This window comes from Mirounga angustirostris, unplaced genomic scaffold (assembly GCF_029215605.1).
Source record: "Mirounga angustirostris isolate CCGP_5_RB_7025 unplaced genomic scaffold, mMirAng1.0.hap1 SCAF_4, whole genome shotgun sequence".
In the NCBI taxonomy this organism is placed as follows: Eukaryota; Metazoa; Chordata; class Mammalia; order Carnivora; family Phocidae; genus Mirounga; species Mirounga angustirostris.
In genome coordinates this window covers 91,854,372-91,877,065 of record NW_026991712.1, presented here as the reverse complement: position 1 = coordinate 91,877,065, position 22,694 = coordinate 91,854,372, and the positions used below count along the sequence as shown (strand labels likewise).

Below are 22,694 nucleotides of genomic sequence, written 5' to 3'. Positions count from 1 at the left end.
TGGGACAGTTTTAGAGAGAAAGAATGTGCGAATAAATAGTGGAGCTGGAGAGAAAGGAAGGGGATATATCCTCCCCACTGCACCCTATCCCATCAATGTAGCCTTCAAACCTGTTTTTTAGCAATGAGAAAAAGTGGCTAGTGATGTTGTGGGGATGGACAGAGACTATATACATCAGGCACTGGGAGTCACCATGTTGAAGAAAGAAGGAGAGGGGGCTCTTCAGCAATATCCTTTCTGAAGAATGGGTGGGGGCGGGGGAACCCCATGGCCACAGGCAAAGAATAGCCAGAGACAGGGCTAAAGGCCTCTGAAAACACCTGTCAGCTGCTGAATGTCCAAAAAAAAAAAAAAGTGCATTCAAATAGGATTCTCTGTTCAAGCCAACCATTTACATGCAACATGTTTCAGAAGCCCAGCTGGGATTACAGAATTCACTGTGGTTTCAATCTGTACCATGACAAAGCCATGCACTCAACTATCCTGATTGAAATTCATATGTCACTGTGTGTAGATGTGGGCATACTCTGTGGTTCTTGCATATATTATATATTTTGCAAATATATAAGAAGTATTTTTGGTAAGATATTGGTATTTCTAGGTTAACAAGAACAGATTTGACTTTGCTTTGATCGTTTTATACCTAGTAGCTAATGCAGAATGGATTTTTACAATAAAAATCATAGGAATAATAAGACTAATATGATTGACATGGTCAAAAAATAACAAGAACTGGATAGAAAAGGGGGTGGGAGAAGAAAATCTGTATATTAAACAACAACTTTGGCCAGAGGATTACAAGGTTGAGCCTAAGCTTTGGTCTTCATATTTATCAGACCGAGAAAAAAGAATTGCTACAGCTGAGCCCTGAATGAAGCATTTCATACATTACTGCACTACTATCAGGTAGGTATCTTGATCTTCATTTTGTAAAGTAGGAAAGTAAGGTTCACAGGGGTTATCTGACCTTCCTGAGGCCATGCAGCTATCATGTGATAGTATCACTCTAAGAAATGATGAAGTTATTTCATTGGCACCCTACCTCCAAAACCCTGAGCCGTCTCTACACCCTCTTACTTTTTCTGCAAGCATCCCCAGCATGAAGTCTTCCAGCACAAAGAAAGTTTTCTGGCTGGGAGTAGGAAGAGCTAGGCTTGCTGATAGTTCACAGGAGAGCCCTGGCCAAGGTAGGCTTACAGAAGAACTTCCCTCCCCACTCCCAAACAAAAAATTCCTTGAGTTGTTTCTGAATGTCCCATACTTGAGGCTGGGCAGCGTGTCCAGGGATCGAAGCCCTGGCACCTCATCTTGTACCCATCAAACTGAATTCAGAGAGGGAGGGAAGAAGGGAGGAGAGGATGGGGCTGCTTCTGATTAGCTTGCATCTTCTGCCAAAGTGAGATGTCCTCTCCCAGTGGACAATTAAATGGTTCTCACGGACCTGCCATCTGGGTTCAGCGGAGTGTGGAATGGCTGCTCTCTGTCTCCACCCTACCCCACCCTTGTTTGTGGAGCAGGCCAATGAGACTCAGGAAATCTAGCCCTTTCTCCACTTCTTACCCTTCTTCCTTTCCTGGCATAGCTGCGGCTAACCCAGTCTTCCAGCCCTTCTTTCTCAGTCGTTGAAGACAGTCCAGGAGCACACCCTCTCAGTGGCCCTGAAAAGAGCTAGGGAGCCACCCCTGTCACTGTGCTGGACCTTGGGAAAGGGACTGGTGGCCCCCAAAATGGAAGCAGCATCAAATTCCCCAGACACTCCCTGAAAGATTCCTGGAGAAGCAAAGCCCTGACTCAGTCACAAATTCAGAACAAACTCATGGCTTGCTGTTGCTGTTATTGTTGGTTTGTTTTTAGGTGGACTGACCTGTGAGTTGTGGTAGAGGCCAGCAATGGGAGGTGCCAACAAGCTTAGACAAAATCACTGAGTGGGAAAGGGATGTCTGATTTGTTTGTCCTGGCTCCTCAGGCCCCATCTTCCCTACCCACAGCTTTCAGATCCATCTGCTAACAAACATTCACTTGTTTAACTCCTGTGTACCAGGCACTGCACGGGACCCTAGGCCTGACCTGACCCATATCTTGGCAGGGGAGGATAGACAGCCAGGTAAACAGGCAGTGAGAGACCTGTTAGATTTATAGAAGCTGTGATAAAAACTCAAGAGGGGAAGTGTGAGATGCACCTTGGAGACAGATTTTGAAGGGTGCAGAGGAGCTTGTCTGGCTCAGAAGGGAAGAAAGTGCCAGAAAACAAAATAACTAGCAACTGTGCTAAGCTTTTGTTTTGTACAATGCTTCCTCCTAAATAATCTCATTTGATTCCTAAAACAACTCTTTTAGGTTGGGAAGGAAGGCATTATAGTCCTGGCTCACAGCAGATACCTCATAAAAGTTTTTCCTGTTGGAGACAAGGAAACTGAGGGTCCAGAGAAGGTAAATCTTTGTCCAAGGTCACAGAGCAGGAAGCAGGGAGCCAGGGCTCAAACGCAGTTCCCTGGCTCCGAATCCTGAGTGCTTCAGTGGTTTTCAGTATGAGGTCCATAGACTGCTGGAGTCCTTTTGAGAGTACATGAGTTCTCTATGAGGATTTTCAAGTGTGTTTATTTTGCTGATTATTTAACAAATTAATATAGGCATATTCTGGGTCACTGTGATGGCTCCTCATGGCTAAGTACACACAGGATTTTGAAGCCCACATCTTTGTCTGTGTTTACACACGGATCAGAAGCGTCATAGAATTCACCTTGAATTGCTATTTAAAAAAGAGACGTAGATTTAATGTATAAATGAAGCCCTGTCACCACTGAATGCCGAGTGCCCACTGTAACAACCAAGGTTTCACAGTAGCCTAAAAAAAAAAAAGCTGACTCCATAGCAGTAGCTAACATATTTATGTTGCCAGTAACACTTTAATTTTTGCAAAACAACATCATTAGTCACGTTAAATTAACCCAAACTGGCTTAAACAATAAAGGGATATTTTTTAGTTGACATAACTGAAAATTCTCAAGACTTTATGCCTTCAGGATCAATTTGATCAAGGCTCCAACTCCATTTCTCTGTAATACTCTTGGCTCTGCTCTCTTCCATGTGTTTGTTTTGACCACAGGCTGGTTGCACGTTGTCCACTATCAGCAACTGGGCCATACACTTCTTTATTTGCATCTGGGGGAAAGAGAAAGCATCTGTTGACACACAGAATGAAAGTCTTGAGTTTTGCTCATTAATTGGGCTATCCTTGAACCAACCTCTGTGTCCAAAAGAATGCCAGGATATCTTTGGTTTAGGGCTTTTATAGCAAGAGAGATCGGTTGACCCTGATTGGCTTATACCAAGCAGAGCCCACCCTTACACAGAAGGTGCCATCCCGTGGGAAAGAGGACAAAGGATATTGAAGAGCTAACTACACTGTCCACTATATGTGGTTAGAACGTTACAGGAAGAAAAGTGCCATGGACAAAACCCCTAAGAAAAGAAGTTCTTAGCAGAACTACCTCAAGAATTACCTCAAGCCAGGGCATTCTAAGCCATGGTAAGAAATTGGGATTTTTTTTTTTCTTCTAAGTGCAATGGAAAGCCATTGAGGAATTTTAATAAAGGAAGGACATAATCAGGTTTATCTTTCAATATAATGCCAGCTGCTATGTGGAAATGGGTTGTGAGGAATGAGAAAAGAGTGGAAATGGGAAAGCCAGTTAGGAAGCAGTTGTAATGATCCAGGCAAAACGGATTTATCATGATGCTCATGAAGCTTATGCTTCAAGGCTCCTCACTAGCACAAATCTCTTACAAGGTGCTCTTGAGAGAGCCTTGTAATGCACTCTCATACTCACATGTTTTCATAGAATTTGTGAGAGTAAGATAGTTAATAGAACCAGATGAACTGCCATCTCTTCTACTCTAACTCACCCTCCATCACACTTGCCCTCATGACAGATGACCTTAGCATGACCATGAGGATTCAGGGCATCCAGCTAAGTGGAGGTTGAATTGGGGAAATACTTAGTGTGGGTTTGGTGGCATGTATTTGTGTGGTTCTGTGAAGTTCTGCCAGCAAGGGCCTAAGCAGTAAGATAGCCTCCATACCTTCCTTTTTTTTCTCTCTTCACCATCACACTGTATTTTTTTTTTTTAGATTTTATTTATTTATTTATTTGTCAGAGAGAGAGAGCACAAGCAGGGGGAGTGGCAGAGGGAGAGGGAGAAGCAGGCTCCCTGCTGAGCAAGGAGCCTGATGCAGGACTGGATCCCAAGACCCTGGGATCATGACCTGAGCTGAAGGCAGACACTTGACTGACTGAGCCACCCAGGCGTCCCCACCATCACACTATATTTAATGAGTCTCCCACTGCTACCCTTGTGGTCCAGGCCTGACCCAATATCCTCCTAATTCATCTTCCTTTTCTAGTCCTGGCCCCTTCAGCCCATCCTCCACACTGCCCCCAGAAAAGCCTTTCTGAAACAAAACAGAACAAAACAAAGATTGGATACCATCACCCCTTGGATTAAAAACCTTGATGAGAACTGTCCATTGCCCACAGGGTAAAGTTTATCATGTTCCAAAACCTATTTCTATTCTTTTTCCATCTCTTCTTGACCTCCTGAATTAAGAATTACTCGATATTTTCTATTTAACCTATAGTCGTACAAAATAATAGGTAATGAAAGGAAGAACAAATGGATGATGTTGACTTCTCTTCAATTTATCCACTCCTGAGCCTGGCACTCTTGCTTTTCTGTGGCTACAGCTCTGGGAAGTGTTTTGTTGTACCTTATACCCCATTTACTCCCAGTGGCTTATGTCAAGTAGGAGTGAGAACTGATGTTGACCTATGAGGGAAGAACTGTGATGTGTTCCTTTTGACCACCTCTTTGCCCAAGAGCAATGCTATTTAATTGGTTTGACAGATGATTATCACTGAAAAAATTCTGTGATGGTCCTGCTGGCAAGGGTGTAAACCCTGTATGAATTTCTGAACCTGACTTTGGGGAAGGAGTGGGAGATTGGGTCAGGGCTGGTAAGGAAAAAAGTGAAGCATGAGTATAAAGACTAGCCAATTTTTGTGGTTGATACTCAAACAGACTCAAAGTGTTCTGTTTGTTTGTTTAATAAAAATGTTGACATTGTCCCTAGAACCCAAGTCTAAGGAAGAAAACAACTCCATAAAATTGATAAAACTCTAGCCAGACTAATCAGAAAATTGAGAAGACACAAATTACCAGTATCAGAATGAGATAGGATATATCACTGTTGATTCTACAGATATTTTAAAAATAACAAGGAAATCTTTTAAACAACTTCAGGCCAAGAAATTTGACAGCTTAGATGAAATGGACAAATTTCCTGCAAGATACAAACTATCAAAACTTACTCAAGAAGAAACTGATAACTCAAATATTCCTATATCTATTGAAGAAACTGAATTCATAGTTGAAAACCTTGATATTGGTGTCAAGATAAACAAGTAAATCAATAGAAAGAACAGAGAGTCCAGAAACTGACCCACATGTATATGGTCAATTGACCAACAAAGAAAAAAACTTATCAGAGAGAGGATCATCTTTTTAACAGATGATGTTGGAATACCTATATATCCAGAAGAAGAAGAAGAAGAAGAAGAAGAAGAAGAAGAAGAAGAAGAAGAAGAAGAAGAAGAAGAAGATTGATTCATGCCTAATACCATAAACAAAAATTAACTCAAATAGATATTTATTTATTTTTTAAATCTTTTATTTATTTATTTATTTTAAAGAGAGAACGTGAACAAGCGGGGGCAGGAGCAGAGGGAGATGGACAAGTAGGCTCCACACTGAGCATGGAGCCCGACCCAGGGCTTGATCCCATGACCCTGAGGTCATGACCTGAGTCAAAATCAAGAGCCAGATGCTCAACCGACTGAGCCACCTAGGAAACCCTCAAATAGATATTGATTTAAATCAATAAACTTTTAGAAGTTGTATAGAAGGAAATGAAAAATCACTGTGACCTTGGGTTGGGCAAAAATTCCTTAGTTACAACATTAAAAGAAAAGAAACAATTGGTTAATTGGGAGTCATCAAAATTAATTTGCTCTTCAAAAGATACTTTTAAGGGAATGAAAAGACAAGCCACAGACTGGGAGAAAATATCTGCAAATTTTATATCTGAGAAAGTGCTTGATCCAGAACATATGAAACACTCTCATATCTCAGTAATAAGAGAACAACCAAAGAAGAAGGAGGAGGAGGAGGACAAGGAAGACAGGAAAATAAGAAAAAAGAAAAATGGAACAGACACTTCACCAAAGAAGATATACAGATGGCAGGGGCGCCTGGGTGGCTCATTCGTTAAGCGTCTGCCTTCAGCTCAGGTCCTGATCCCAGGGTCCTGGGATCGAGCCCCACATCGGGCTCCCTGCTCTGCGGGAAGCCTGCTTCTCCCTCTCCTGCTTCTCCCTCTCCTGCTTCTCCCTCTCCCACTCCCCCTGCTTGTGTTCCCTCTCTCACTGTCTCTCTGTCAAATAAATAAATAAAATCTTTAAAAAGAAAAAAGATATACAGATAGCAAATAAGTACATGAAAATATACTTAAGTTTACTAATCATTAGAGAATGCAAATTAAAACCACAATCATTGCTCCCATATTAAAATGCTAAAATTTAAAAGTGTGACCATACTATGTGTTAGTGAGATTGTGGAGAAAGTGGAATTCTCATATATTACTGGTTGGAATGTAAAATGGCACAACTTTGGTAAGTTTCTTAAAGATTTAAATACATGTCCACATGTGATCCAGCCATTACACTCCTAGGTATTTACCCAAGAGAAATGAAAGCACATGTCCATGCAAAGACTTGTATACAAATGTTCATGGCTGTACTATTTGTCATAGCCAAAAATGGAAACAACTGAAATGCCCTTAATAGATGGATGGATAAACAAATTGTGGTATACTTCTCAGCAAAAAAAATAAAATAAAATAAAATAAAATAAAGGTACTAACTATTGATACACACAACAATATGGATAAATCGTAAAATAATTATGCTGAGTAAAAGAAGCCAGGCAAATAAAATAGTGTGTACTGTATGATTTCATTTATATAAAATTCTAGGAAATGCAAACTAATGTAACAGAGAGCAGCTTGTTATTGCCTATTGATGAATGAGAGGAAGGTAGTGCAAGATGGAAAAATTACAAAGGGTGCAAGACTTTTGGGAATAATAGATATGTTCCTGTGTTATTTCCAGTCAAACTGGTTGTAGATCCAGCTGAATGTACAGTATTGTGTAGCCCAGAGGTGGGCATGATGGTTTATTGTGAGAAGGAAATGCATGACCTGGCATTCTACAGACCAGTGCTTCTCAAAATTTTGCATACACCTTATTGCTTTAGAGCTGTGCTGTCCAATACTGTAACCACTAGCCACATGTGGCTATTTAAATTTAAATTAATTTAAATGAAATAAAATTAAAAAGTTCATGAGTCATGCTAGTATTCAGTAGACACGTGGCTAGTGGCTACTGTATTGCCCAGTGCAGATAAAACGACACTCCTACTCTGAAGCCTTGCTTTTCAAATGTGTGGTCTGTGGATCAACTTGGCACTATCTGGGCGCTTGTTGGAAATGCATAATCTCTCCTCCCATAAGATTTTATGCACATTAAAGTTTGAAAAGTCCTGGTCTAGACAGTCTAGAGACAGCTACACAATAGATTTTGAAGTACAGGGAGATTTAATGTTGCATATTAGGACATGGGGCTTGGGTCTTTCCTTTGAGCTGCCAACTTGGAGTTAACAGGGAAAACAAAAAGAGCTCTCATGAATCCAATCTGGGTCTTGGATAAAGCTAGAACACTATGGGGGCAAGCACAGAATACAAGAAAGTAAGGTTTGGTCATAGGTGACCTGTCACTTAGCCAAGGTCAGGAGAAAGAGGGGCAGAACCAGGAAGAGGAATTGGTGCACCACAATTCCATTTTCACAGGCAGGGATGGGGCAGTCCAGGACCCAGAGCAGAAACAGGGACAGTCATCACTGTTTGCTTAAACATCTGGTGGCTCCTGGCTCTGTGTTTTTTTTCCAATCACAGACTTCCAAATCTCAAAGCTGGAAGGGTGTTTAGGAGCAACACTCACCCCATTTTCACTCAGTGATCACAGATACACTAAGAATTCCACAGGGCTTCCTGCAATTGTCCCACAATCACTGAGCATCTACTATGTACCATGGTACATCTACTAGGTACCATGCTAGGTTATGGGACTTCAGACATTCTAGGAGTATGACCCAGGAGTGCAGAGATGTGCACCCCTAGGGCTTGCATGTTCTGGGTAAATGTCTGAGGTCCAATCTGTATACTGCCCCCTCTGCTTCTCTGCCCTCTAACCCTGAATAAATGGGTCACTTATCATTTCACATTTGTTGAACCACAGCCATATATTTACAAACCTCAAAACTGGACCTCTGTTCTGTTGGGCTTCATTCCCATGTAATGTTGTTACACATTATTTGTCCCCTCAGACTGCTTTTGGCCATCCTTATTTCCTACTCTATCTCTCTGACTCCCCTTCTCCCTACCACCACCCTTCCCTACCCAACCTCAAAAAGTGACTGGCTTTTGCTTCAGATCATTTTTCTAGGCTGCTCTGACCTGGGTTATTTCCAGTTCCCTTTGGTAATTGCTCTCAGTCTTGTTAGGTAAACTCCTTGTTGGTTGGTGTGTGTACCTTGTCTCTAGTTGATGTGCTTAGCACATTTTCTTGACATTTGTTTGTTCCTGCTTTCAAATCATTAGCGAAGATGTTAAATAAAACCAGACTTGACCCGGCTCTCTGGCAAAGTGCCCTCAGCCTCCCGCTCCCCTCACTGGAGCTGTTCCTGGGTATTTATATCATTATCCTTCATTTATGATCTCTCAGCCAGTTACTGAGTCCACGTGACCACGTTGTCATCCAAAACAATCTGAACTGGCCCTAGAGTAGAAATGGCGTGGCAGGCTGAGCAAAACCCTTTACCCAAGTTCCAAATCCTATACTAAAGACCTGGCCTCACTCTGTTTTTCTCCTCTACAGAGTCTCTTCCACTCACTTCTTTCCATAAATCCTTTGTGACTTTATCCTTTCCAGATGTTGATGGATTTTCACTATTAACATCTGTTTTATTACTATGACTATTCAATTTACTGGCTAGTAATTTCCACAATTAGCTTTCTTTTGCTTTCTTTTTAGAACGTTCACACCATATTTAAGGCCTCTTCTCATTCTCTGCCCTTGATTTTCAACTTCCTTTGTAGTTTTGCAATGAGTTTTCAAACTGTTTTTATTTCAACCCAGGATGGTGACTCTCAGGGCTCCACCTTTTTGGTGACTGATCTGAGCTTCAGTGAAGGTGTGGTTTAACCTAAATTTAGAGCTATTGTTGCTTATATCTATGTCACCAGTTAATTGTCTAAGGCTTTTTAAAAATTTTTTTAACCTCACTCAGATAAAAAGAGAAAGAGAAGCTTTAACGATGATATTAATAGTTACTCTACTTATCTAGAAGCCACTTATCTGGTCTCTTAGGTAAATCAAGAACACAGCAAAAAAATGAAGCAAAAACCACACAAAAATCTAAAAACCCAGAAATAATCAGAAATATTGCAGATAGGCCAAAAATGATGTTATGAAGTCCACATATTGAATGACAACAATCTTCATCACTTTCTATGTTCCCAGGTATTATCTTAGTAGTTTTCCTCTGTCCTCCACGTACAGTAAAATATGGGTTATCTCTAGCTTTCAGAGCCCATTGCCTCTAACATTATTCTGGTACCAGGTGTCCATCAGGCCTGCCTAGCACAAGGATCTGCTATCTGAAGGCTCAGCACTGTAAGATTTTGAGTGAGAGGAGTAAACCTAGTGTTGTATTAGAATGCCATCCAGCCCAATCCACTTTAGTAAAACCATAGCCTACATAGCTGATAGCATTTAAAAAAAGACTCCTGGAATTCTCTTCTTCCCATCTCCACTTGAATCCTATTTATCATCTGAGATCATTTGACTTCCAAGTCACATCAGAACAAATGAGCAAATAAGAAGGGGGGAGGGGTGCAGTGGTTGCTCTAAGCAGTCACTAGAATAACAACAAAAAGTGATAGCTGCCAGAGATGGAGAATCTAAAAAGTAAACGAAACCCAAAACCTCTGGAGGCTTAGAAGTTTTGGAGTCATTTAGTATAGGGGAAGATAACTCTGGGTAACTTTAATATCCTTTGTTGGAATAATTCTATTTAGGAACAAGACAATAAATAATATTGATAATGATAATCCTGAATCTTGACTCAGAAAGAAAAGTTAAATTAGACTTGGCAACTATATTTAAGGAAGTAAGGAACCATGCCATTAGTTTTAAATTAATAGGTAATAGATGTACATCATTCAAAATTCAAAAAGGACAAAAGGGTACATAGTAAAAAGTTGGTTTCCTTTCACCTCTATTCCTAATCTCCAAGTTATCCTTTATTAATACAACCACTAAAACCCATCTCTTTTGGACTTTTCTGGAGATATTCAAGATGGCTTTTGAAAAGCATGCTTTAGGGGCACCTGGGTGGCTCAGTCGTTAAGTGTCTGCCTTTGGCTCAGGTCATGATCCCAGGGGGCCTGGGATCGAGCCCCACATCGGGCTCCCTGCTCAGTGGGAAGCCTGCTTCTCCCTCTCCCACTCCCCCTGCTTGTGTTCCCTCTCTTGCTGTGTCTCTCTAATAAATAAATAAATAAATAAATAAATAAATAAATAACATAAAAAAGAAAAGAAAAGCATGTTTTGTAAATTACTTCTGAAATTTGGATTCAAATAAGCTTCAGTGATCTGGAAAATTCACTTAGGTGGAACTACTTATTTCTGAATTCAGGGTGAATTAGGCATCGTTGAGTGTGAATTTAGTTTTCTAGATTATTGGGACAGAAAGAGTCATTGTTGACCTCAGAGAGATTGTAGGAGAGACCTTGCCGTGCCCTTTGCAGGAATGGGAGGCTTCTGACCTTTACCACTGATTGCTATAAAGACTGTTTACTCAGCTCCATTCCCCCAAGCTTTTCTTAATCCCATCATGTGCAAATGCACAATGGTTGGGGGGAAAATGCACCCTACTTTAGGGGTAGGATGAGATGTAAAGAATGAGATATGATCTCTGTCCATAAGATATTTGGAATTTAATTTTTAAAAGGTAAGGCAGGCACAAAATGCTGTAATAGAAAGTGTAGTATTTGCTATAAGAGAATTTAGAATGCTAAGAGAAGAGAGATCATTTAGAGCTGAAATATTCCAGAAAAGCTTCATGAAAGAAGTAGCACTTGAGATAACCCTAGCAGCAGAAAAAACAGTAAGACTTAAACAGAACAGAAGGCAGAGAACATCTCAGGAAGAAAAAGCATGAACAAAGATACAAAGGCTGCATTCTGGAAAACAGTATGGAAGTTCCTCAAAAAGTTGAAAATAGAGCTACCGTATGACGCAGCAATTGCATTACTGGGTATTTACCCCAAAGATACAAATGTAGGGATCCAAAGGGGTACGTGCACCCTGATGTTTATAGCAGCAATGTCCACAATAGCCAAACTGTGGAAAAAGCCAAGATGTCCATCGACCGATGAATGGATAAAGAAGATGTGGTATATATATACAATGGAATATTATGCAGCCATCAAAAGGAATGAAATCTTGCAATTTGCAACGACGTGGATGGAACTGGAGGGTATTGTGCTGAGCGAAATAAGTCAAAAAGAGAAAGACATGTATCATATGATCTCACTGATATGAGGAATTCTTAATCTCAGGAAACAAACTGAGGGTTGCTGGAGTGGGGTTGGGGTGAGAGGGATGGGGTGACTGGGTGATAGTCACTGGGGAGGGTATGTGCCCCGGTAAGCGCTGTGAATTGTGCAGGACTGTTGAATCTCAGATCAGTACCTCTGAAACAAATAATGCAATGTATCTTAAGAAAAAAAAAAAGAAGAAGCTAGCAGGAGGGGAAGAATGAAGGGGGGAATTCAGAGGGGGAGACGAACCATGAGAGACGATGGACTCTGAAAAACAAACTGAGGGTTCTACAGGGGAGGGGGTGGGGGGATGGGTTAGCCTGGTGATGGGTATTAAAGAGGGCATGTTCTGCATGGAGCACTGGGTGTTATGCACAAACAATGAATCATGGATCACTACATCTAAAACTAATGATGTAATGTATGGTGATTAACATAACAATAAAAAAATTTAAAAAAAAGATACGAAGGCTGCAAAAAAGCACTTTGGACAAAACTGTTAATGGGATGATGATTTGCTGTCCATTCACTTCCTTTTCTGACACATTTCAAGGCTGCTCCTAAATACTGGAACTGCAACTAGGCATCAGCCTGCAGACCCACGGGGTGTCTTTGGGAGGGAGCAGTGATCATGTCCAATAAGGCGGGGATAATCAAATTGATTTGCGTGCAGGAGAAGCCAACTGTCTCCTCCACCCTGACTCCAGCAAGTCTGCTCTTGGGACCTCTTTGCTGGCCTAGTGTGCCTAAGCCATGAGTCTAGTTACAACTCCATGTTTTCCTGGAATTGTCCCTTGTTTCTGCGGTGGTTCTTTAAGGAATATGCCTAGAATGTTCCCAGAATGCCAGGCCATCTGCTCACTCTGGCTTAGGTTGGCTCACGGCTGCCTCACTTTCCTGAAGCAGAGAGTCCCTGAAGCAGCATCCAGAGCCAGGAGAAGGGGACAATGCCAGAAGGTGAACTTTCCTGGAAATGGGTTTGTATTTTCTGACATAGTTCTTTCCAAGCTTTCCCTGGGCTAAGAATGGCCTGAGACCATGTGTTTGACATTTCCCTCTGGCAGAAGCCCACAAGAGCTTTCATGAACAAGTTGAATTTGATTAATGATGGAGCCAGACAAATTCTTTTGTTTTAGGTTTGGAGGGGTGCTTTCATAGGTGTTGGGGTTCTTTATTCCTTTGCACTCAGTCTACAATTATCAAACCCAGAGAGGGCACAAGAGAAGCATTTACCTTGTTAGAAGACAAGGTTTATTTTATTGTTGTTGTTGTTGTTTTTAATCTCAGAAACATAGATTTATAGATCTCCAGAAGAGAACTCTCAGGTCACCTAGTTCAAATTTCTACTTTATGCAGAAATCTTCAGTATCTTGGACATGCTACTAGGTTTTAAGGCCCATGAAAACAAAGACCATATCTACTTTGTTTACTACTATATTCCCAGTGTCTGATTTATGGTAAGTGTTCTATAAATGAGTGTTGAATTAAGATAGTTCACTCTCTCTTGAATGCTTCCAAGGACAGAGAGTTCAATGTGTGGCAAGGCAGCCCATCCTATGTTTTTAAACATTGTTTTTCATGGTGAAAATATTTTGAAACTGATAAATTGATATATTGTTCATTTCTAATCACAGATAATCATGTTTCTCTACGGCCACCATTACAGTTCTAGGAAAAAGAGGGGGGACGAGGCTTCCTTGGGAAGAAGAATAATAAAATGCAGTAGGATTCCTTATTAGAAGTGAGAACCAAAATGAAAGGAAAAAATAAAAGCAATAAAATTTGTGGCCCAAGTTAAGGATGGGAATGTGGGAGAGAAAAATTTTGCTTATCAATTTTTTAATTGTTTTTTAAATTGCAGTGTAATTAGTATGTAATATTGTGTAATTTTAAGGTGTACAGTATGTTGGTTTAATACATTTATATCAATTTTTAAATCAGTTCATCAATTTGTACAACAAATCCTACCAGGATTTTGTTTGAGATGGTATTGACTCTTACAGATCAATTTTGGGAAGAACTGACATCTTCATAATATTGAGTCTTCTAATCCATGAATATGGTATATTTCTTCATTTATTTAAGTCTTTAATTTTGCTCTATAATGATTTATAGTTTTTAGTACACAGATCTGCACCTCTTGTCAGATTTTTTCTTAAGTATTTCATATTTTTGATGCTATTATAAATGGCATTTTAATTTTGATTTTTGTTTATAGTATATGGAAATACACCTGATTTTTATAAATTAACTTTGTATCCTGTAAACTTGCTAAACTCAATTATTTGCTCTAGTAGCTGTTCTGTAGATTCCTTAGGATTTTGTACATGGATGATCATGTGATAAAGACAATTTTATATCTGTTTTTCCAAATCTATGTCTTTAAATCCCTTTTTCTTCTCTTACTGCACTGGCTAGGATCTCCACTATAATGCTGAAGAGGTGAGAGTTGACATTCTTACTTTTTCCCCAATTTCAAGAGAGAAGCGTTCAATCTTTCACCAGTAAGTATAATATTTTGCTGTAGGTTTTTGTAGATGACCCTTATCAGGACAAGGACGTCCCCTTCTGTGCCTAGCTTGCTGAGATTTTTAATCCTAAATAATCCTAAATCCTAAACAATGCTATTCAAATGCATCCTCTGCATCTATTGAGATAAAAACATGGATTTGTTTTAGTCTGTTAATATGGTAAATTGCATTTATTGATTTTCAACTATTAAATCAATTCTGTAATCATGGGATAAATCCCACATAGTCATTTTATCATTTTTATACATTGTTCCTAAAATTTTGTTAAGAATTTTCCATCTATGGGGTGCCTGGGTGGCTCAGTTGGTTAAGCGACTGCCTTCGGCTCAGGTCGTGATCCTGGAGTCCCGGGATCGGGTCCCGCATCGGGCTCCCTGCTCAGCAGGGAGTCTGCTTTTCCCTCTGACCCTCCCCCCTCTCATGCTCTCTCTGTCTGTCTCATTCTTTCTCTCAAATAAATAAATAAAATCTTAAAAAAAAAAAGAATTTTCCATCTATGTTCATGAAGGATATTGATATTTAGTTTTCTTACAACATATTTTACTGGTTTTGTGTCAGAGTAATACTGGCCCTATAACATGAGCTGGGAAGCATTCTCTCCTCTTTTATTTTCTAGAAGAGTTTGCATAGAATTGGTATTATTTCTGCCTTGATTGTTTTGTAGAATTCACTAATAAAGCCACCTGGGCCTGTGGTGTGTGTGTGTATTTTCTGGCTGCTATTAATATTTTCTTTTTACCTTTGGTTTGTGGAAGTCTGACCATGTGGTTCTTGGCAGGGTATTTATTTGTATTTATTTTTATTTATCCTGCTTGAGTTTTACTGAATTATTTCATCTTTGGGTATGATCAGTTTCATCAATTTTGAAAAATTCTCAGCTATCGTCAAATATTTCTTCAACCTCTGTCTCTCTATCTCTGTCTCTCTCTTCCCCTTCTCTTTTTATGGCTTTAACTACATATTTTTATATAATTTAGTGTTATTTTACTGGTATGTGAGGCTCTGTTCTTCAGACTTCTTGTTTGTCTGCTTTAATTTAGATAACTCACATGGATCTGTCTTCAAGTTCACTATATCCCTTTTCTGCTTTGCCTAGTTCACTGTTAAGCTCAAGAAATGAATTCTTCATTCCAGATACTGTATTTTTCAGTTCTACAGTTTCCATTTGGTTCTTTTTGAGTTTCTGTTTATCTGATGAAATCCATCATTTTTGAATTCACTTTGTGTATCTCTTCCTCTACATTTTCAATATACTTAGGAAAGCAATTTTAATGTCCTTGCTTGATAATTCCAACATCTAGGTTATTTGTGAGTCTGTTTCATTATCTTGATTACATATCACATTTTTCCTGTTTATTTGCCATTTGATTGCATGCCAGAAGTTATATATATGAGAACAGTAAAGACTGGAGTAAAATAATATTTGCCCTAAAAATGGCCTGCCCTTTTCTCTTTCAGACAATAGGGCCTATCTCTTCTATCTAATCAAGAATTAATCTGGGTTGGGGTTAGGCTACCACTTTAGTTCATTTAAGTTTATCTCTTATTTTCATGTATTTACTTATTTTCTCCATAGCTTTATTAAAGTATAATTGACAAATAAAAATTGTACACATTTAAGGTATAGAATATAATGTTTTGATATACACATACCTTGTACAATAATTGCCACAAGCAAGGCAATTAACATATCCAGCATCTCACATAGTTACCTGTGTGTGTGGGGGGGGGCAAGAATACTTAAAATCTACTCTCTCAGCAAATTTCAGGTATATAATAATATACTACATTATTATTAGCTATAGTCACTATGGTGTTTATTTGGTTTCCAAAACTTATCTTTTTTATAACTAAAAGTTTGTGCCCTTTGACCAGCATCTCCCTATTTCCCTTATCCTCCATCCCCTAGTAACCACCCTTTCTACTCTGTTTCTATAACATTGACTTTCTTAGATTCCACAAATAAATGAGATCATGCAATATTTGTCTTTCTGTTCCTGGCTTATTTCACATAGTATAAGGTCCTCTAGTTCTATCCATGTTGTTTTCTTCTTTTTTAAGACTGAACAACATTTTATGGTATATATGCCACATGTTCTTTATCCATTCATACATTGATGGACATTTAGATGTTTCCATATTTTGGTTTGTATGAGTAATGCTGCAATGAACAGGAGAGTGTAGGTATCTCTTCAAGATAATGATTTTATTTTCTTTGGATATATACCCAAAAGTGGGAATGCTGAATCACATGATAGTCCCATTTTTTATTTTTGGAGGAACTTCCATACTGTTTTTTATAATGGCTGTACCAATTTATATTCCCACCAAGAGTATACATAAAGGTTCCTGTTTCTCCACATGCTCATAAACACTTGTTATTTTTTGACGTTTTGATAATAGCCATCCTAACAGATATGACTTGATAACTTATTGTGGTTTAGATTTGCATTTCCATGATGATTAGTGATGTTGAACATCTTTTCATATATAAGTTGGCCATTTGCATGATTTCTTCAGAAAAACGTCTATCTAGGTCCTTTGCCTATTTTTCAATCAGATTTTTTTTTTTTTGCTATTGACTTGAATTCCTTATATCCTTATATAATTTGGATATCATCCCTTTATGGGACATATGGTTTGCAAATATTTTCTCTCATTCCATAGGTTACCTTTTCATTTTGTTGACTGTTTCCTTCACTGTGCAGAAACTTTTTACTTTGATGTTGTCCCACTGTTTAGTTTTGCTTTTATCACCCGTGCTTCTGGTGTCAAATCCAAAAATTCATTGCCAAGGCCAACATCATGGAGCTTTTCCTCTCTGTTTTTTTTCTAGGAATTTTACAGTTTCAGGTTTATAGTTTACAGTTTGGGTTAATTTTTGTGTGTGGTATAAGATAAGGATCCAATTTCTTTTTTTTTCTCTTCTTTCTTTCTGAATATCCATTTCCCAACACCATTTATTGGAGAGACTATCCTTTCCCCATTGTGTATTCTTGGCACCTTTGTTGAAGATTAGTTGACTATATATGTGCAGGTTTTTACTGGGCTTTCTATACTGTTCTGTTGGCCTACCAATCTCTTTTTATGCCAGTACCATACTTTTTGATTACAACAGTTTTGTAATATATAGTAGTCCCTCCTTATCTGTAGTTTCACTTTCCATGGTTTCAGTTATTGCGGTACAGAAGCAGATGATCTTCCTCCTAACATATCATCAGAAGGTCAGTAGTAGCTTAATTCTACATCACAATGCCTGTGTTATTCATCTCTCTTCATCTCATCACATAAGCATTCTATCATCTCACATCATCACAAGAAAAGTGAGTATAATACAATAAGATATTTTGAGAGAGAGATGACACTCATATAACTTTTATTACAGTATATTGTTATAATTGTTCCATTTAGTATTACTTATTTTTTGTTAATCTCTTACTTTACTTAATTTATAAATTAAACTTTATCATAGGTATGTATGTATAGGAAAGAACATAATATATATAGGATTCAGTATTATCTATAGTTTCAGGTATCCACTGGGGGTTTTGGAACATATCTCCTGTGGATAAATGGGAACTACTGTAATTTGAAATTAGGAAGTATGATGCTTCCAGCTTGGTTCTTGCTCAAATTGCTTTGGCTATTGAAAGTCTTCTGTAGTTCTATATGAATTTTAGGATTTTTTCTATTTCTATGAAAAATGCTATTGGAATTTTCATAGAGATTGCTTTGAATCTATAGATCACTTTGGGTATTATGGACATTTTGACAATATTAATCCTTCCAGTCTAGGAATATGGATATCTTTTCACTTATTTGTATCTTCCTCAATCTCTGTCATTAATGTTTTAGTTTTCAATATTCAGATCTTTCACTTCCTTGGCTAAGTTTATTACTAAGTATTTTTTTTCTTTTTGATGTTATTATTAATAGATTTATTTTCTTTATTTCTCTCTCTCTTTTTTTTTGGACAGCCTGTTGTTAGTGTATAGAAATACAAATGATTTTTGTATGTTAATTTTGTATCCTGCAACTTTACTGAATTCATTTATTAGTTCTAACAGTTTTTTGGTGAAGTATTTAAAATTTTCTTTATATAATATCATGTCATCTGTGGAGACAGTTTTACTTCTTCTTTTCCCATTTGGAAGCCTTTTATTTCTTTTTCTTGCCTAATTGCTCTGGCAAGGACTTTCAGTACTATGTTGAATAGAAGTTGCAAGAGTGGTCATCCTTGTCTTGTTCCTCATCTTAGAGTTTTCAGCTTTTCACCATTCACTGAGTATGATGATAGCTGTGGGCTTGTCACATATGGCCTTTATTAAGCTGAAGTCCATTCTTTCTATACCTAATTTGTTGAGAGTTTTTATCATGAAAGAATTTTGAATTTTGTCAAATGCTTTCTATGCATCTATTGAAGTGATTATTTGATTTTTATCCTTCATTCTATTAATGTGGTAAATCACAATGATTGATTTGTATATGTTGAATTATCCTTGCATCCCAGGGATAAATCTCACTTGACCATGGTGTATGAAACTTTTAATGTGCTGTTGAATTCAATTTTCTAGTATTTTGTTGAGGATTTTGGCATCTATGTTCATCAGAGATATTAGCTTATAATTATATATCCTTGTGACTTTGGTATTAAGGTAATGCTGGCCTTGTAAAATGATTTTGGAAGTATTCCTTCCTCTTCAATTTTTGGAAAGAGTTTGAGAAGAATTGGTATTAATTCTTCTTTATATGCTAGAATTCAGTGAAGCCATCAGGCTTGGGTTTATCTTTATTGGGAGGTTTTCAATTGTTGATTCAATATCCCTACTCCTTTTAGTCTATTCAGATTTTTTTCTTTATGATTCAGTATTCATATATTCTTGTTTCTATGAATTTATCCATTTCTTCTAGGTTATCCAATTTGCTGGTATGTAATTGTTCATAGTAGTATTTTATGATTTTTACAAAAATTTCTGTGATATCAGTTGTAATGGCTCCACTTTCATTTCTGAATCATATATTTGAGTCTTCCTTTTTTTCTTGGTCTGGCTAAAGATTTGTCAATTCTGTTTATCTTTTCAAAAAAACAACTCTTAGTTTCATTGACCTCTTCCAAAGCTTTTCTAGTCTCGATTTCATTTATTTCTGCTCTGATCTTTGTTTTGTTTTGTTTTCTTCTACTAATTTTCATCTTCTTTTTCTAGTTACATGCAATGTAAAGTTAGGTTGCTTATTTGAGATTTCTCTTTTTTCTTAATGTAGGCATTTATAAATTTTCTTCTTAGAACGGTTTTTGCTGTGTCCCTTACATTTTGGTATATTGTGTTTCCATTTTTGTTTGTCTCATGCTTTTTTTTTAATTTCCCTTTTGATTTCTTCCTTGACCTATTAATTGTTTAGGAATGTGTTGTTTACTTTCCACATATTTGTAAATTTATCTTATTTCCTTCTGTTATTGGCTTCTAGTTTCATACCATTGTGGTCAGAAAAGATGCTTGATATAGTTTCAAACTTCTTAAATTTCTTAAGATTTATTTTGTGGCCCAGTATATGACCCATCCTGGAGAATATTTTGGGTGTGTTTGAGAAAAAATGTGTATTCTGCTGGGTGGAATGTTTTGTATATGTCTGTTAGGTCCATTTGGGCTAATGTATAGCTCTAGTCAAATGTTACCTTATTGATTTTATGTCTGAATGAGCCATCCATTACTGAAAGTGGAGTATTGAAATCCCCTAATATTATTGTATTGCTGCTCATTTTTCCCTTCAGATCTGTTAATTATTTGCTCTGTATGTTTAGGTACTCCAATGTTTTGTACCTCTATATTTATAATTGTTATATCCTTTTAATGAATTTATTCCTCTATCATTATATAATAACCTTGTCTCTTATTACAGCTTTTGAGTTAAAATCTAGTTAGTCTGATATGAGTATACCTAACTTTGCTCTGTTTTGGTTTCCATTTGCATGAATATCTTTTTCCATCACTTCACTTTCAGTCTATATGTGTCTTTAAAGTGACTCTCACGATTTTGATTCTAGCCATTCTGACAAGTGTGAGGTGATATCTCATTGTAGTTTTGATTTGCATTTTCCTGATGGTAAGTGATATTGAGCATCTTTTCATGTGTCTGTTGGCATCTGGATGTCTTCTTAGGGGAAATGTTTGTTCATGTCTTCTTCCCATTTTTTAAACTGGATTATTTGGTTCTTTGGTGTTGAGTTGTATAAGTACTTTATATATTTTGGATACTAACCCTTTATCAGAAATGTCATTTGCAAATATCTTCCCCCATTCAATAGCTAGTCTTTTAGTTTTGTTGATTGTTTCCTTTGCTGTGCAGAAGCTTAGTCCCAATAATTTGTTTTTGCTTTTGTTTCCCTTGCCTCAGGAGACATATCTAGAAAAATGTTGCTATGCTCTCTTCTGGGATTTTTATGGTCTCACATTTAAGTCCTTAATCCATTTTTCATTTATTTTTGCATATGGTGTAAGAAAGTGGTCCAGTTTCATTCTTTTTTATTTTCTTCAAGATTTTATTTATTTTAGAGTGAGAGAGAGAGAGAGAGTGCATACACTCAAGCAGGGAGAGGGGAGGGGGAAGAGGGGGAGGGAGAGGGAAAGAGAGAATCTCAAGCAGCCTCAGTGCCTAGAGCAGAGCCCTTTGCATGGTTTGATCTCAAGACTCTGAGATCATGACCTGAGTGAAAACCAAGAGTCGGTCACTTATCTGATTGAGCCACCCAGGTGCTCTCCAGTTTCATTTTTTTGCATGTATCTACAGTCCAGTTTTCCCAACACCATTTGTTGAAGAGATTGTCTTTTCCTCACTGCATATCCTTTCCTCCTCTGTTGAAGATTAATTGACTATACAATCCTGGGCTTATTTCTGGGCTCTCTATTCTATTCCATTGATCTATGTGTCATTTCTGTGCCAGTACAATGCCATTTTGATTACTATACCTTGTAGCATATCTTGAAATCTGGGGAATGGGCGAAATAGGTGAAGGGGATTAAGAGTACACTTATCATGATGAACACTGAGTAATGTACAGGATTGTTGAATCACTATATTATACACCTGAAATAAATACAACACTGTATGTTAACTATACTGGGACTTAAAAAAAATTTTTTTTAAAGCTGAAGTGACTCTCCTATACGCAGCACACATTTTAGTTTTGTGATTTTTTTTAATCCATTAAGCTGCTCTGTGTCTTTTGATTGGGGAATTTAATCCATTTATATTTAAAGAATAGTTAAAGTAATTAGTGATACATAAGGAATTACTGTTGCCATTTTATTAATTATTTCCTGGGTGTTTGCAGGTTCTGGGTTTCTTTCTTACACTCATGCTGTCTTCTTTTGTGATTTGATAATTTTCTGTAATGGTATACTTTGATTCCTTATTCTTTATCTTTTGTATATTAACTACAGGTTTTTGCTTTGTGGTTAAGATGAGGCTTACATAAAAAATCTTATAACAGTCTTTTTAAGCTGATAATAACTCAACTCCAATTGCATATAAAAACTCTACAGTGTTACTCCTCCCCCCATTTTGCTTTTTTATTTATTTGTTTATTTATTTGAGAGAGAGAGAATGAGAGAAAAAGAGAGCATGGAGAGGGAGAAGTACACTCCCTGCTGAGCAGGGAGCTCAATGCAGGACTCAATCCCAGAACTCCTCTGGGATCACGACCTGAGATGAAGGCAGTCGCCTAACAAACTGAGCCACCCAGGTACCCCCACATTTTGCTTTTGATGCTACAATTTATATCTTTTTATATTGTGCATTCATTAACAAATTATCATAGTTATAGTTATTTTCCATACTTTTGTCTTTAACCCTTATACTAGTTATAAATGGTTTACACACCACCATTACAATATTAGAGTATTCTGAATTTGACTTTACTTATCTTTACCAGTAAATTTTATACTTTCATATATTTTCATGTAACTAATTAGTGTCCTTTTGTTTCTATTTGAAGAACTCCCTTTAGCAATTCCTTTTTTTTTCTTTCAAGATTTTATTTAAATTCAAGTTAGTTCACATGTAGTGTAGTGTTAGTTTCAGGGGTAGAATTTAGTGATTCATCGGTTGCATATAACACCCAGTGCTTATTACATCAAGTGCCCTCCTTAATGCCCATCACCCAATTACCCCATCCCCCCATCCACCTCCCCTCCAGCAACCCTCAGTTTGTTCCCTATATTTAAAAGTCTCTTATGGTTTGCCTCCCTCTCTATCTTATTTTATTTTTCCTTGCCTTCCCCTATGTTCATCTGTTTTGCTTCTTAAATTCCACATATGAGTGAAATAATATGGTATTTGTCTTTTTCTGACGCTTATTTCACTTAGCATAATACACTATAGTTCTA

General features: G+C 37.7%; 1 long non-coding RNA gene across 1 annotated transcript in view; it reads right to left on the bottom strand.

Moving 5' to 3' along the window:
* Positions 1-2,933: 2,933 nt before the first annotated feature.
* The window catches only part of LOC135363992 (uncharacterized), a 48,418-nt gene continuing 28,657 nt past the window's right edge, over positions 2,934-22,694 (bottom strand). The window contains exon 3 of the long non-coding RNA XR_010410419.1: positions 2,934-3,162. This is a non-coding gene — a long non-coding RNA (uncharacterized LOC135363992). The remainder of the gene's footprint in view (positions 3,163-22,694) is intronic.